At 44.8% G+C, this 15,023-nt stretch overlaps 1 protein-coding gene across 1 annotated transcript in view; it reads right to left on the bottom strand.

The window, feature by feature from the left end:
• LOC141105041 (uncharacterized) overlaps window positions 1-6,314 on the bottom strand; it is a 62,948-nt gene extending 56,634 nt beyond the window's left edge. Inside the window, exon 1 of the mRNA XM_073594835.1 lies at window positions 6,219-6,314. The gene's annotated coding sequence lies outside the window, so the exon portion shown is untranslated. The remainder of the gene's footprint in view (window positions 1-6,218) is intronic.
• Between the last annotated feature and the right edge of the window lie 8,709 nt (window positions 6,315-15,023).

Here is a 15,023-nt window from a genome sequence, read left to right as displayed (position 1 = left end):
ATCACCTGTTGAACCCAGAACTGTTGTGCCTGGACGTTATATCCTCACCACTTTTTCCGATCATTTTAGGAATGCCATGGTTGCAAGCACACAACCCACAGATAGACTGGACAACCGGCCAGGTAGTCTTTCAGTCCTACTACTGTCTCAAAAACTGTCTCCAGATCCTCCACCACACAGCTCCAGTTATTGGGTGTCTCAAACCAGTATCCGAATCCCAAGACCTTGTCCCATCCGTGTACCATGATTTCTTGGATGTTTTCGACAAGCAGAAAGCCGATACTCTTCCCCCGCACCGGGCCTACGATTGCCCGATTGAACTTTTACCAGGGGCAGAAATCCCATTTGGGAGGATCTTTCCTCTGTCAGAGCCTGAACTCGCAGTCCTAAAAGACTATGTGAATGAGAACCTCAAGAAGGGGTTCATCCGTCACTCAACATCACCAGCCGGGGCAGGAATATTCTTTGTTGAAAAGAAAGACCATTCGCTCCGCCCATGTGTGGATTACAGAGAGTTAAACCGGATCACCGTTAAAAATCCATACCCCTTGCCTCTGATTCCAGAATTGCTCCAGAGACTCCGCTCTGCAAGAGTATTCACCAAGTTGGATTTACGAGGTGCTTACAATCTGATCAGAATCAGGGAAGGAGACGAGTGGAAAACGGCCTTCCGGACTCGTTTTGGCCACTTTGAATACCTCGTCATGCCCTTCGGATTATGCAATGCTCCAGCAACCTTCCAGCATTTTGTGAATAATGTTTTCAGAGACTTTCTAGATCTATTCATGATCGTCTACCTAGACGATATCCTAGTTTTCTCAGCCTCCTTAGATCTTCACCGTGTCCATGTGAAACAAGTCCTTCTGAGGCTAAGACAAAATGGACTCTATGCCAAGGCCGTGAAATGCGAATTTGAACGGCAGACCATCCACTTCCTTGGACTGGTGATTTCTACAGGAGGTATGGCAATGGATCCTCAAAAAGTCGCAGCTATAACGTCCTGGCCACCTCCCACTGATAAGAAGGGGGTACAACGGTTCGTCGGCTTCTCTAATTTCTACAGAAAATTCATTAAAAACTTCTTCGGTATCATCATGCCCATCACCCAGCTCACCAAGAAACAGAACCGTTTTCAATGGACAGAGGCAGCCCAAGCTGCTTTCAATAAGTTAAAGGGACTTTTTACCTCAGCTCCGTTATTAAAGCACCCTGACCCCGCTCTTCCATACATCCTGGAGGTGGACGCCTCAGAAAGCGCCGTAGGGGCCATCCTGTCCCAGCGCCAAGGACCCAAGACTCTAATGCACCCTGTGGCCTTCTTCTCAAAGAAGTTGGGACCTTCAGAAAGGAACTATGATGTGGGGGACCGAGAACTGTTGGCAATCAAATTGGCTTTAGAAGAATGGCGGTACCTCTTGGAAGGAGCAACACACCCAATACTGATCTTCACGGATCACAAAAATTTGGAATACCTCAGGACCGCCAAACGCCTCAGGCCCAGACAAGCAAGGTGGGCTCTTTTCTTTTCACGCTTTAACTTCCACATAACCTACCGACCCGGCTCCAAGAATGTGAAATCTGACGCGTTATCGCGTATGTTTACAGAAGTTGAAGTTCCACCTCAAACTGATACTATCCTGCAGGCTGGAAATTTTCTACTTATTCAAACCGACCTAATGTCACAGATCCGTCAAGCATCCAGGGAAGTCTCTCTGTCTCCAGATACTGACCTTCAGGAGAACGATGGGCTCTATTGGCGGGGTAATAAAATTTTCATACCACAGAATTTACGTGCTACCATCCTACAAGTGTGTCATGACTACCCACTGGCCGGCCATTTTGGGGGATACAAAACCATGGATTTGATCCGGAGACATTTCTGGTGGCCTAATTTAGCAAAGGACTGCAGGAAATATGTTGGCTCATGTTCAATCTGTCTCAGGAACAAGAACAGCAAGAACAAAGCATGGGGACTATTAAGACCTCTACCCATTCCTGAGAGACCCTGGGATAAAATCGCAATGGACTTTATCGTAGAGCTCCCTCCATCAGAGGGGTTCTCATCTATTTTTGTAGTGGTAGACCGCCTCTCCAGGATGTCACATTTCATCCCTATGAAAGGGACCCCATCAGCAACTGAAACTGCTAAAGTCTTCGTTAAAGAGGTTGTTAGACTGCATGGAATCCCTAGTGACATCGTCTCGGATCGAGGAGTACAGTTTACTTCAAAATTTTGGAAAGCACTGTGCGAAGCGCTGGGCATCAAACTTAACTTTTCTTCGGCTTATCATCCCCAGTCCAACGGACAGACTGAGTGTACCAACCAAACGCTGGAGCAATATCTGCGTTGCTTCACCTCCTTCTCCCAAGAAGATTGGGCCTCACTTCTGCCGCTGGCAGAATTTGCATTTAACAACTCTGCTCATACCGCCACCAACCAGTCACCCTTCTTCTCCAACTACGGGTTTCATCCTTCCTTCTTGCCTACATTGATTCCGGACTCTCCTTTGCCTGCAGTTCAGGACAGATTAAATTTCTTTGCTACCAATAACCAGGTGTTAAAGGATACCATTGCCAAAGCACAAGAGGTTAATAAGAGGTTCTTTGACAGGAAGAGGAGAGGAGAACTGGATTTGAAGGTTGGTGATCGTGTGTGGCTGTCAACTTTGAATCTAAAACTTACCTGTCCATCCAGGAAATTGGGACCTAAATACCTAGGACCCTTTCCGGTCAAGAGAAAAATTAATCCAGTGGCTTATGAGCTCGAACTTCCCGACTCATTTAAGATTCACCCTGTGTTTCATACCTCCTTGTTGAAGCCTGATGTGGCTAATCCCTTTCCTGGTCGTGAAAGAGGGCCCCCAGAGGCCATAATGGTAGATGGGGAAGAAGAGTTCGAAATTGAGACCATTGTAGATTGCAGGAGAAGGCGGGGACAAAATCAATATTTAATTAAATGGAAGGGTTTTGGTCCAGAAGAAAACTCCTGGGAACCAGAAGCGAACCTCCATGCCCCAAGACTCATACAAGCTTTTCATCGTGCTCATCCGGAAAGGAGGTCTCAGGTGGGCATCCGGAGGCTGCCCTTAAGGAGGGGGCAATGTCAGAGAACCATCACAAACGCTCGTTCCCGGGTGCCAGCCGGACATACAGTAAGAACGAGCGAGCCCCGGACTAGGCACGCACGTAATGCGATCGTACGAACGAGGGCACGTCAGCGCGTGCACGCTCGCACACCAACGAATCACGGCGCAAGGCGCCCTATTTAAACGATCAGCAGACTAGCATCAATGCTGGATTGTCTCAGCTCGTTCCTGAACCCTTGCTGTTGCCTTGTTTACTTCACCCTGATCTTGAACCTCTGCTTGCCTTGACTACCCTCTTGGATCACCCCTACATCTCTGCCTGCCTTGCTTCCTGTATTGAACCCGGCTTGGACTCCTGACCACGGCTCTGTCTCCCGATTCGGTACCCCGCTGCCAGTTTGTTGCCAACCTCCGCCAGTCCCTGACCACGTATCTGCCTGCCGATTGTGTACCTCGTTGCCAGCACGTTGCCAACTCCTGCCTGCCTTGACCCTGCAAGTTCCTCTGCTGGACCTCTCCTGCATCCATCCAGGGGTCAGCACCTCAGCTTCCTTCCGAAGACTTCTGGGTTCTGATCTTGCCAGCAGGCACCTGCACCCTTCTGCCGCCCTAGCAACCCTGTCTCAACCTCCAGGGACGCTAGGACCGGGACCGTGCAAGAGGCCGCCCTCGTCATTTCAGACTCCGCTGTAAGGTACGTGACAGGGGCTTCCAGATTCAAATAAGCCCCCCGCCCGCAGACCACCACAACCACCAGCCAAGGGTTGTGGGCATAAGGCCCTTCTCCCCATCAACATGGGGACAAGGTGCTTTGGGGGCTACCTCAAAGCACCTTCCCAATGTTGAGGGCATGTGGCCTGGTACAGTTCAGGAAAGGGGGGCCGCTCTCTTGTCCCCCCCTCTTTTCCTGCGGCCTGCCATGTTGCATGCTCGGATAAGGGTCTGGTATGGATTTTTGGGGGGACCCCACGCCATTTTTTTTTTACATTTTGGCGTGGGGTTCCCCTTAAAATCCATACCAGACTTTCGGGTCTGGTATGGATTTCGAAGGGGACCCCCAAGCCATTTTTTTTTTAAATTCTGGTTCGGGGTTCGCCTGTGGGGAAATCCCATGCCGTTTTTTAATGAACTTTTATGTGTTTTGTCGGACCGACAATTCATTATAGTCGCGAGTAGTTTTAAATGACTTTTTTCCTTTGAAATGTTATTTTGCTGTCAGACTGTTCTAAACATGGAAAACATGCGCCCCTTTACAGGCATACTATAGACAACCCCCAGGTACAAAATTTAAAGGAATATTACACTTCTATTGTTTCACTTTAAGCATTATTAAAATCACTGCTCCCGAAAAAACTGATGTTTTTAAAAATTCTTTTTGCACTGATACATGTCCCCTGGGGCAGGACCCAGGTCCCCAAACACTTTTTATGACAATACCATGCATATAAGCCTTTAAAATTGGCACTTGTGATTTCTCCCATAGACTTTTAAAGGGTGTTCCGTGGCTTTCGAATTTGCAGCGAACACCCCAAATTGTTTGCTGTTCGGCGAACAGCCAATGTTCGAGTCGAACATGAGTTTGACTCGAACTCGAAGCTCATCCCTAGTGGTCATGCGACACGGAGCAGGGACCACCAACAGGGGCTTCACTATGGAAGTCTGTAGGTGATGTAATGGCTCCTGGCTTTCACAGCCATTTGTGGGTACTTTCTCTATTCCCTTGCAAATGACATTGTATGACAAAGGGGATCCTGTGACCGGACCAATGCGAGCTGAAAATAGTACATACGTCTTTTTTTTACACAGGTTCGTTAGTACAGGTGTTAGGAGGGGGGGAGGGAGCATTTTTAGGACTAGTTAGCCTGTAGCTGGAATTCTACTCTAACCGGTTCTGGACCGCCCCATGTACATATACTGCGGCAGGGCGACTTTTCAGCGTGAAATCACGTACTTGTATGTTTTTTTATCTCCTGGATCTGGGGCGCACGTGCGAGCCGCTGGCGACCCGCTCCCGCTGTGATTGGACACAACGGGGGCCCGTCCGACAGTCCCGATGTTCACTGGCACCCGGCGATCGTTCCCAAGAGAGGCAGAACGGCGATCTACCTTAGGAAACAAGGCAGATCGTTATTCTGTGAAACGGGACGATGGAGAGCCTGTCTTTCTGCCAAGCAGGAACACAGACCTTTGTCCCCCCCACAGTTAAAAAGCACTCCCTAGGGACACATTTAACCTTTTGATCGCTGATGTTAACCCCTTCCCTGCCAGTGTCATTAGTACAGTGACAGTGAATATTTTTGCAGCAATGATCACTGTATCAGCTATCTTATTTGTCCGCCACAATGTCACAGTCCCACTATAAGTCGCTGTAAAAAAATTAATAAATAAAAATTCAATAAAACTATCTTATAGTTTGTAGATGCTATAACTTTTGCGCAAACCAATCAATATATGCTTATTGGGATTTTGATTTACAAAAAATATGTAGTAGAATACATATGGCCTAAATTGGTGAAGAAATTCAAGTTTTTACATTTTTTTTAATTGGATATGTACTTGTATTATAGCAGAAAGTAAGAAGTATTTTTTTTTTTTTAAATTGTTGTTTTTTGTTTTTTTTTTTTTATAGTGCAAAAAATAAAAACAAAAGAAGTGATCAAATACCACCAAAAGAAAGCTCTATTTGTGGGGGAAAAAAGGAAATCAATTTTATTTGGGTACAACGTCGCACGACCGCGCAATTTTTAGCTAAAATAACGCAGTGCCATATCGCTAAAAATGGCCCGGTCATAAAGGGGAGTAAACATTCCGAAGGTCCAGTGGTTAATGTTATTGATAAGTTCTATTTATGTAGACATCATACTTTCATATAGTGGAATATAAAATTCAATACAGTATATAGGTAATATTTCTGTATTATTATTATTATACATGATTTTTAAAGCCCCCAACAGTTTGTGTGGCGCTGTAGAACATGTAAGCAGACAGTACAGTTACTGTATTGATTATAATATACTCTATATATGTGTTTATTATCATCTGCTGGAGATAAAAGACGTCACAGTGACAATGGAGGAAGAGGACGGACATGACGGGGTTACTGGGTGTAAATATAAAATAAGATCTTATTACCTCCTCTGCTGCCACTTCCAATGTCTTCTCTCTACTTCCTCCTGACTCACCTTTCACCCAGAACTTCCTGTCTGTACCTGACATCACTTCCTGTACATAAGATACCTCACTTCCTGTCTGTGTATCACTTCCTGTTTACACCTGACATCACTTCCTCCACAATTGTGGAATCACTTCCTGTGTCTGTACACTCACACTCTTCTTTTCTCCGTGTTCTACTCAATATAATTTGAAAAGATCTCCACCTTGTCAGTAATAGGGGAGTCCCGTCTATTTTCAGTATATGAATATTGTAAGATGACACTGCAGAGGTTAAAAACATAAGAACCACCAGATCCTGTAACCATCTTAAACAATTGGAGGTAAAGGCACAGAGAAATTAAGTATGTTCATTGCTTACTTGCCGTGTTTTTACTTTATATATTCCCCCTCCCTTGCATTGTGTGTTTATGTGTCTGTAAGACTCTCATTTGTTACTCTGTAATGAGGGAGTATTCTGTGAGTAGAAGGAACACGGCTAGGGTTGCCACCTTTTCTTCAAGTCAAACCCGAACATTTTAGCAGCGCACAACAAATTTTGTTTTTATATAAACTATACATATATTTTGCAATTAAATAACATTTCTAATCAAATTAAATTAAGCACAAGAGTCCCCCTTTACATCAGAGTCCTCAGAGTTCCCCTTTTACATCTGAATCCACAGAGTTCCCCTTACACAGTAATGCCCCGTACACCCGATAGGATTTTCCGACAACAAAATCCATGTTTTTCTTCCGACGGATGTTGGCTCAAACTTGTCTTGCCTACACACGGTCACACAAATCTTGTCGGAAATTCCGAACGTCAAGAACGCGGTGACGTACAACACGTACGACGAGCCGAGAAAAATGAAGTTCAATAGCCAGTGCGGCTCTTCTGCTTGATTCCGAGCATGCGTGGAACTTTGTGCGTCGGAATTGTGTACACACGATTGGAATTTACGACAACGGATTTTGTTGTCGGAAAATTTGAGATCCAGATCTCAAATTTTGTGTGACGGAAATTCCGATGGAAAATGTCCGATGGAGCCTACACACGGTTAGAAAAGCTCCCATAGAACATTTACCATTGGAAAATCCTATTGTGTGTATGGGGCATAAGGGGGGGGACTCTGATGTGAGGGGGAACTCTGGGGACTCTAACATAAGGGATGCTCTGGGAGCTCTGCTCCCCCTGATCTGAGGGGGAACACTGGGAACTCTGATCTACGGAGAGTACTCTGATGTAAAGGGGAACACTGTGGCCTCTGGTGTAAAGGGGAACTCTGACATAAGGGGTGCTTTGAGAACACCCCGGTCACCATTCAACAATCTATCTTTCATGGAAGTCTTCCTTTATATTGGGTTCTTCGGAGTGCGGCTTTACAGAGTGTGGCAGTGAGTACACTGCCTCTGAGTACTCACTCAGAGGCAGGAGAGAGAAGAGGGCAGACTTCAGTCATAGCCAGGGTTGGATGGTGAACTGCGCTAGCAACTGTGAAAAAACTAAACATATGCAAAAACTCAAAAAATATATATATAGTAACACATTGATAGTGCATAGAAATTGGGCATACACCCTGCAAACCTAGCCCAACAATTAATGGGAATATGCTGGGCTATACTACCAGAAACCCTACATATGCATGTGAAAAATCAATTAATGTGCATAATAAATAACAGAAATAAGCTAAAAACGATCCGCTCAAGGAATTGTAGATTAATGCAAACATAAAATGTCAATAATAGGAAGAACGTGGCTGATGGTAAAGACCCCCTTCATAGGAAGACAATGAGCAGGCTTCCAGCTCTCACATCCTTAGAAACAAACAGGGCTGATAATGTAACGAAGCAGAGATTGCTTGGAGGGGACCACAACACACGTTCCACCGGAGGAGAAAAAAGAAAAGCATATAGCATAAAACCCTATGTCACCAAGGGTCACCTGCGCAAAAATGCGCTACTCACGAGACCGGTAGAAAAAACAGGCATTCAGATGTTATGGTCGGTTCGCCGCTCTCCGGCGTGCGTTCCACCGCCAAGGAAGTGATGTCACTGGTATCAGATCAGATGGACGTGGACAGGATGTTGCGTCGACGCGTTTCGCCCCTCCCCCAGGGCGTTATCAAAGACTCAAAGTCTTTGATAACGCCCTGGGGGAGGGGCGAAACGCGTCGACGCAACATCCTGTCCACGTCCATCTGATCTGATACCAGTGACATCACTTCCTTGGCGGTGGAACGCACGCCGGAGAGCGGCGAACCGACCATAACATCTGAATGCCTGTTTTTTCTACCGGTCTCGTGAGTAGCGCATTTTTGCGCAGGTGACCCTTGGTGACATAGGGTTTTATGCTATATGCTTTTCTTTTTTCTCCTCCGGTGGAACGTGTGTTGTGGTCCCCTCCAAGCAATCTCTGCTTCGTTACATTATCAGCCCTGTTTGTTTCTAAGGATGTGAGAGCTGGAAGCCTGCTCATTGTCTTCCTATGAAGGGGGTCTTTACCATCAGCCACGTTCTTCCTATTATTGACATTTTATGTTTGCATTAATCTACAATTCCTTGAGCGGATCGTTTTTAGCTTATTTCTGTTATTTATTATGCACATTAATTGATTTTTCACATGCATATGTAGGGTTTCTGGTAGTATAGCCCAGCATATTCCCATTAATTGTTGGGCTAGGTTTGCAGGGTGTATGCCCAATTTCTATGCACTATCAATGTGTTACTATATATATATTTTTTGAGTTTTTGCATATGTTTAGTTTTTTCACAGTTGCTAGCGCAGTTCACTTGGTTATATAATACTAAAAGTACAGCACTTTCACGCTGCAGCTGCAACATATTTCTTTCTTATATTTTGAGATCACAGATTATATTTGCGAGCGCTGTATTGTATGATTTCAGGGTTGGATGGTGAGCTCACTCACTCCTTGGCAGTCAGCACTTCTCATCCAGTTGTAGCTAAGGCTGCTAGACTTCAAATTTCCGGACACCACTTTCCTTCTCTGAGGCACAGCGCCAGGGATTGGAGTGTGGGCACAGAGGGGTAGGGGCAGGAGGAAGAGGAGCAGGTCAAGCCATCTCTCCTCTCCTGTCTGTGTTGGGGGGAACTGTTAGTGCTGGCTTTGGGCAGTGTGAAAGAGAGTGTAACAGACACTCTCAGCTTACACAACTACAGCCAGCAACCCTATTGGGAATCCATAGTCTGGTCTGAATAATGTGTTTGGGTTTCAGGCAGTCTGTAACCCGGACGCATGATTCCAAACCCAAACTGTCCGGGTGAATCCCGGACAGGTGGCAATCCTGAATACGGCATACATGTGTGGTGTATACACAAGTAGGCTCACTCTATTATACCACACCCATCATTCAGTGTAACCTAAACACCCCCACTTTTGGCTGCAGGCGCACAACAGATCGTTTTCTCTTACTAGAATTTTTAAGTTGGGAGATATACTTCTAGTGGGGCAGCAGCGAGGGGCAATACTGTAAAGAGGTGCTGCCCAATCTCTCTCATTAATAGACTGGATGGACAGTTGGCTAAATGGTTCTATATTTTGGATGTATCCGGTCTATAAACCAGAGGCTCAGGATTGACAGTTGGATAGATGGCTCCATATTTAGGATGTATCCGATCTATAAACCAGAGGCTCTGGTGTACATTTGGATAAATAGTTCTATATTTAGGATATATCTGGTCCATAAGCCAGAGGCTCTGGATAGACAGTTGAATAAAGGGCTCTATATTTAGGATGTATCTGGTCTATAAACCAGAGGCTCTGGATGGACAGTTGGATAAATGGTTCTATATTTAGGATGTATCCAGTCTATAAACCAGAGGCTCTGGATGGGCAGTTGGATAAATGGTTCTATATTTAGGATGTATCTGGTCTATAAACCAGAGGCTCTGGATGGGCAGTTGGATAAATGGCTCTATATTTAGGATGTATCTGGTCTATAATTTCAGAGGTTCTGTATGTACAGTTGAATAAATGCCTCTATATTTAGGATGTATCTGGTCTATAAACCACAGGCTCTGAGAAGTGAGAAGTGTCTCGACTTAATCTCATTTGAGGGCCAACTGAAACTTCTTTTTGGCAGATAGACATGGATTCTAGGTTTTTTTTCACTGCCTCCTGAGTCCAGTCAGAGCCCCTTTATTCACACTCACAACCTGCTGCAGTAGGCACAACCAGTTAGGATATTTTCTTATACATTCTCAGTACAATTGTATGTTTGAATGTGAAGTCAGGGTCCTTGGATTGTAAGGGACTGATGTGAATGTACAACATTATTATTATTATTATTATTATACGAGATTTATATAGCGCCAACAGTTTACGCAGTGCTTTACAATGTATAAGGGGGACAACAGAATTACAGTACAGTTCAATACAGAAGGTACAGGAGGGCCCTGCTCGTAGAGCTTACATTCTAAAGGGAGGGGGTGGTGGTACAAAAGGTAATAGCTGCAAGAATGATTTGATGGGGGTGGCTCAGGGACAGTTATGTGGGTGTGGGATAGGCTTCCCTGAATAAATGAGTTTTCAGGGATCTCCTAAAGGTGGACAGGGTAGGGGCTGATCGGACATACTGGGGCAGGGCATTCCAGAGGATGGGAGAGGCTCTGGAGAAGTCCTGAAGGCGAGCATGGGAGGAGGTAACAAGGGACTCTGGGAACCTAGGACCTGGGTACAAATTTGGGGCCTCTGTGCCCAAACCAGCATTGACTGCTTCAACCCCCCCCCCCTTGCTGCTATGTGTAATCTGTTTATTAAGGTGTTTTTCTCTCATTGTATAATTCCCCACTTTGTGCACTTCCTTGGTGTGAATCCCCATTGTTAATTGGGACACCTATTGTTTCTGTCTGTCTGCTAGTATTGTGTCCACTTCGCCGCATTACCAAACTATTGTGGGATGTTTATGTTAGCTGTTGTACTGATATTACTGTTTACAGTTTGCAATGTTTAGGATAATGTGATCAAGCTCCTATCTGATTTTGTGTGGTATATGTTCTGTGTGAGTTTACAATAAAGTCAGTTCCAGTTTGTACCTAAGCTAGTGTCTAATTCTTGAGTGCAATGCTCAGCTATAATACCTGGTTCCAGAGTGGAGGAAGCTGTATCTTGGTGTAGGCACCCAGGATGGGTGGCAGGCAGTCTGTCATATTTTGTTGGCAGCAGTGGGATCATCTTCCCCCCTATGGGGCAGTTCCAAACTACCACCTGGACACATCTTCAGGAAACCACTGCAGAATGGTGCTATTTTCCACTGCGATGGAAGCAGAGCTTCAGTGCCCGATGCAGACAGTCGGCCCCTCTCCCCAGCAACAGACAAACCCCCAGAACAGTAAAAAACACCCAGCTGAAGCACTGGCAGCAGAACAGTGGGTTCATGACCTCTGTCCCACACCTAATGATGACAACTGATGAGATCATGTTGACCGACTTTGAGTTCACGCTGTCCAGCTAACACATGTCCAGATCAGGTGGAGGTCTGGGACCTGGTTAGTCTAATTTTGATGGGGAGAAATCTGACAGACCCAACCGGGACAGGGGCTTTTGGAGGGGAATGCAGGGTAGCCTCTTGCCTACTGCTCCAGTGTCATGTCAAGCTGACCAAGATTTCCCATAGAAGCCAATGTTAAATGTTACTGGAGCCGTGCCATGTCAAGCTGACCAAAATTGCACTGCACTGCACATGCGTGAGATTGGCAAGTGCATGCTGGGTAGCCAGCATGCATGGAATCCAGGAAGAAGGACACTGCGGCTTCAGATGCCCAATGGAGATGGCCGTGCTGTGCAGAAACTTCACAAAGTAAGAAAATGATGCTGCACAAATAGAAAACTTGGCATTGTTTACAGCATACCTTTGTTACCTTGCATGAGGCGTGAGTATTCTAGGGGTATTTTTATCTTAAAAGTCATATCTCGGCCAGAACTCCGCTTTAAGATACTGGTTATATTGAGGTCACTAGCTGGTATTTATGACAGTTAGTTTCAGCTGCCTTTCAACCTTCATTGAACCCTTTCAGGTGACTTCTTCCAGCCATGACAAGGGACTCCCCACAAAAACATCTGTTACAGAGTATTTAACATGACACTGTATTCACAGATTACATCTTTACTGTTACCAGATCGCCTGACAATTAGACCTCTTCAAATAAAATTCCATGGTTGGGTTCATTGTGATTTAACCAATGGTAACAACCTTTTTATGACCCCTATTCTGAGAATTCCAGTTACTGTCCAAACAGTATTCTTAGAAATAAAACTATGGAGCCATGTGTCAAAAGTTCATTATCAATGATGTCTATGAAGGTAAAAATCATTGTTCGCCCATATTCCCATTTCAAAATCTGTACCAGTTTTCTGTCTTCGGTCTCTTAAAATATACATGAATTTTTCTCTTTTCAGATGCAATGTGCTTGTTCTAACCCTCAGAAATTACAGCATATCCAAAAAAAAAGCTTTAGCCTCCGTGCACACTGGGCTTAAGAAAAACATCTGTTCTCTTGGCAGTGATAAACGCTTATATAGAGCATTTTTTGTACAAAGTTTAGACGAGTTTAGGAGTTTTACGTTTTTTCTGCCAGTGAGCTCCAATCAGAAACGCGAACCAAAAGTTTTTTCTTACTTGCCTCTAAACGTTGAGCTCAAAATATGCCTGTAATCGTCCTAATGTCCGGACACATAGGATAACATTGAGCTGCTTCTATAGGCAGAACACAAAACTCCTGTAGAAGCAAAGTTTTTTAAGCCAGTGTGAAATTGAAGGTTGTCCATAGTGGCTAAACATCTGTGGTGTAAAGCTGGTTTCACACAGGTGTTGTCTGTAGTCCGCATCTGCCTGCTCAGCATGGGATATTCCTACTGGGTAGGCGGATGACAGGTCTGTGTCTGCTCTGCTATGCATAGGGAACACGAACACAGCCCTGCTATTCTCTATAGGGCTGCTTTCTGATGGAAACGGACCGCCTGTCCGTTTCCATCTGACTGTCATCCGATCCGCTGTTTTTTGGCAGACAGGATCGGATGCCATCGGACACATGACATCCGCCGCTCCACAGAGAGCTATGGGTGATCCAATCAGGTCCGCCTAAAAAAACTGACAGGTGAAACCAGCCTAAATCTGTAACGTCTTTCCAGCTTCAGTCTCCTAATTAACACTTTTTTTTTCTTTTCTTTGAGCAGTGCTTGCTCTCTCCCTGGAAAATTGTGGACTATCCAAAAAAGGCTTAAAAGGTGTGTGCTAAAAATCTTCAATCTTAGGAAGAGGACAACTTTTTTGTTTTGTTTTGTTTTTTAATGTAAAATCTGCCTGCTCTGCCCCTCTGAAAAAAACAGGCTATCAAAAAGTCTGCTGCAAATATGTACTCTGTTTTGGACTTCAGTTTTAAAATTTACTGGTATTTCTTTCAGCAAGATGAAATCTGCATTCTTTCTCCTGCTGACATTGCATCTTAGCTAAAAAGGAGTACATACTACCCAACAAATCAATACTGTTTTACTTGTTTGTGGCTACACATTAATATAGTTACATATAAGACTGGCAAAGTCTCTCCATCTTCCATTATGGCCTAGTAACAACACTTATATGGTGTGCAGCAAGTGCGTAAAATATTTCTGGCTCTTGACAGAATAAGCTGAATTTTCTTTTCCAGAAAAACATGCCTTATGGTTACCAAGTACAAATGCTTTCATAAAGGGCAGCAAGTCTATACTTTATTACCACTAGAGGACCAGCCGCTGCAGTTATACTGTGGCAGGTTGGCTCTCCTGGACAAATTGCCTTAGCTATACGTCAGCCCCTTCAAGACCACTAGAGGGCACTCACGGTGCAACGACGGAGCCGATGAGTGTGCCCAGCTGCCGCGATGTCTGCTGGGCACCCAAGATTGCTCCTGAGAGAGACAGAATGGAGATCTGTCAATGTAAACAGACAGATCTCCATTTTGTCAGGGGAGAGGAAACTGATCTGTTGTTCATACTAAGCATCCCCCCACAGTTAGAATCACTCCCTAGGACACACATTTAACCCCTTTATCGCCCCCTAGTGTTAACCCCTTCCCTGCCAGTGACATTTATACAGTAATCAGTGGCTATTTTTAGCACTGATGGCTGTATAAATGTCAATGGTCCCAAAAAAGCGTCAAAAGTGCCCAATCTGTTAGCTGCAATGTCGCAGTCCCAATAAAAATCGCAGGTCACTTCCATTACTAGTAAAAAAAAATAATCATAAAAATGCCATAAATATATCCCCTTTTTTGTAGATGCTATAACATTTGCGCAAACCAATCAATATACTCTGATTGCGTTTTTTTTTTTTTTTTTACCAAAAATATGTAGAAGAATACATATCGGCCTAAACGGAAGAAAAAATTAGTTTTTTTATATTTTGGGGGGGGGTATTTATTATAGCAAAAAGTAAAAACACATATTACTTTTTGTTGCTTCCCCTCCATCCACATTACATTTTCTGACAGCTGTCCTCCACCATCCACACTACATTCTCCAACAGATCTCCTCCACCATCCACACTACATTCTCGGACAGCTCTCCTCCACCAACCACAGTACATTCTCTGACAGCTCTCCTTCACCATCCACACTACATTCTCCAACAGCTCTCCCCCCACCATCCACACTACATTCTCCTATAGCTCTCCTCCACCATCCACACTACATTCTCCGACAGCTCTCCTCCACCAACCACACTTCATTCTCCGACAGCTCTCCTCCCATCATCCACACTACATTCTCCGACAGATCTCCTCCACCATCCA

Source organism: Aquarana catesbeiana, linkage group LG08 (genome assembly GCF_042186555.1).
Source record: "Aquarana catesbeiana isolate 2022-GZ linkage group LG08, ASM4218655v1, whole genome shotgun sequence".
In the NCBI taxonomy this organism is placed as follows: Eukaryota; Metazoa; Chordata; class Amphibia; order Anura; family Ranidae; genus Aquarana; species Aquarana catesbeiana.
The sequence above is the reverse complement of the archived record's forward strand: the minus strand, read 5'-3'. Positions and strand labels throughout refer to the sequence as shown.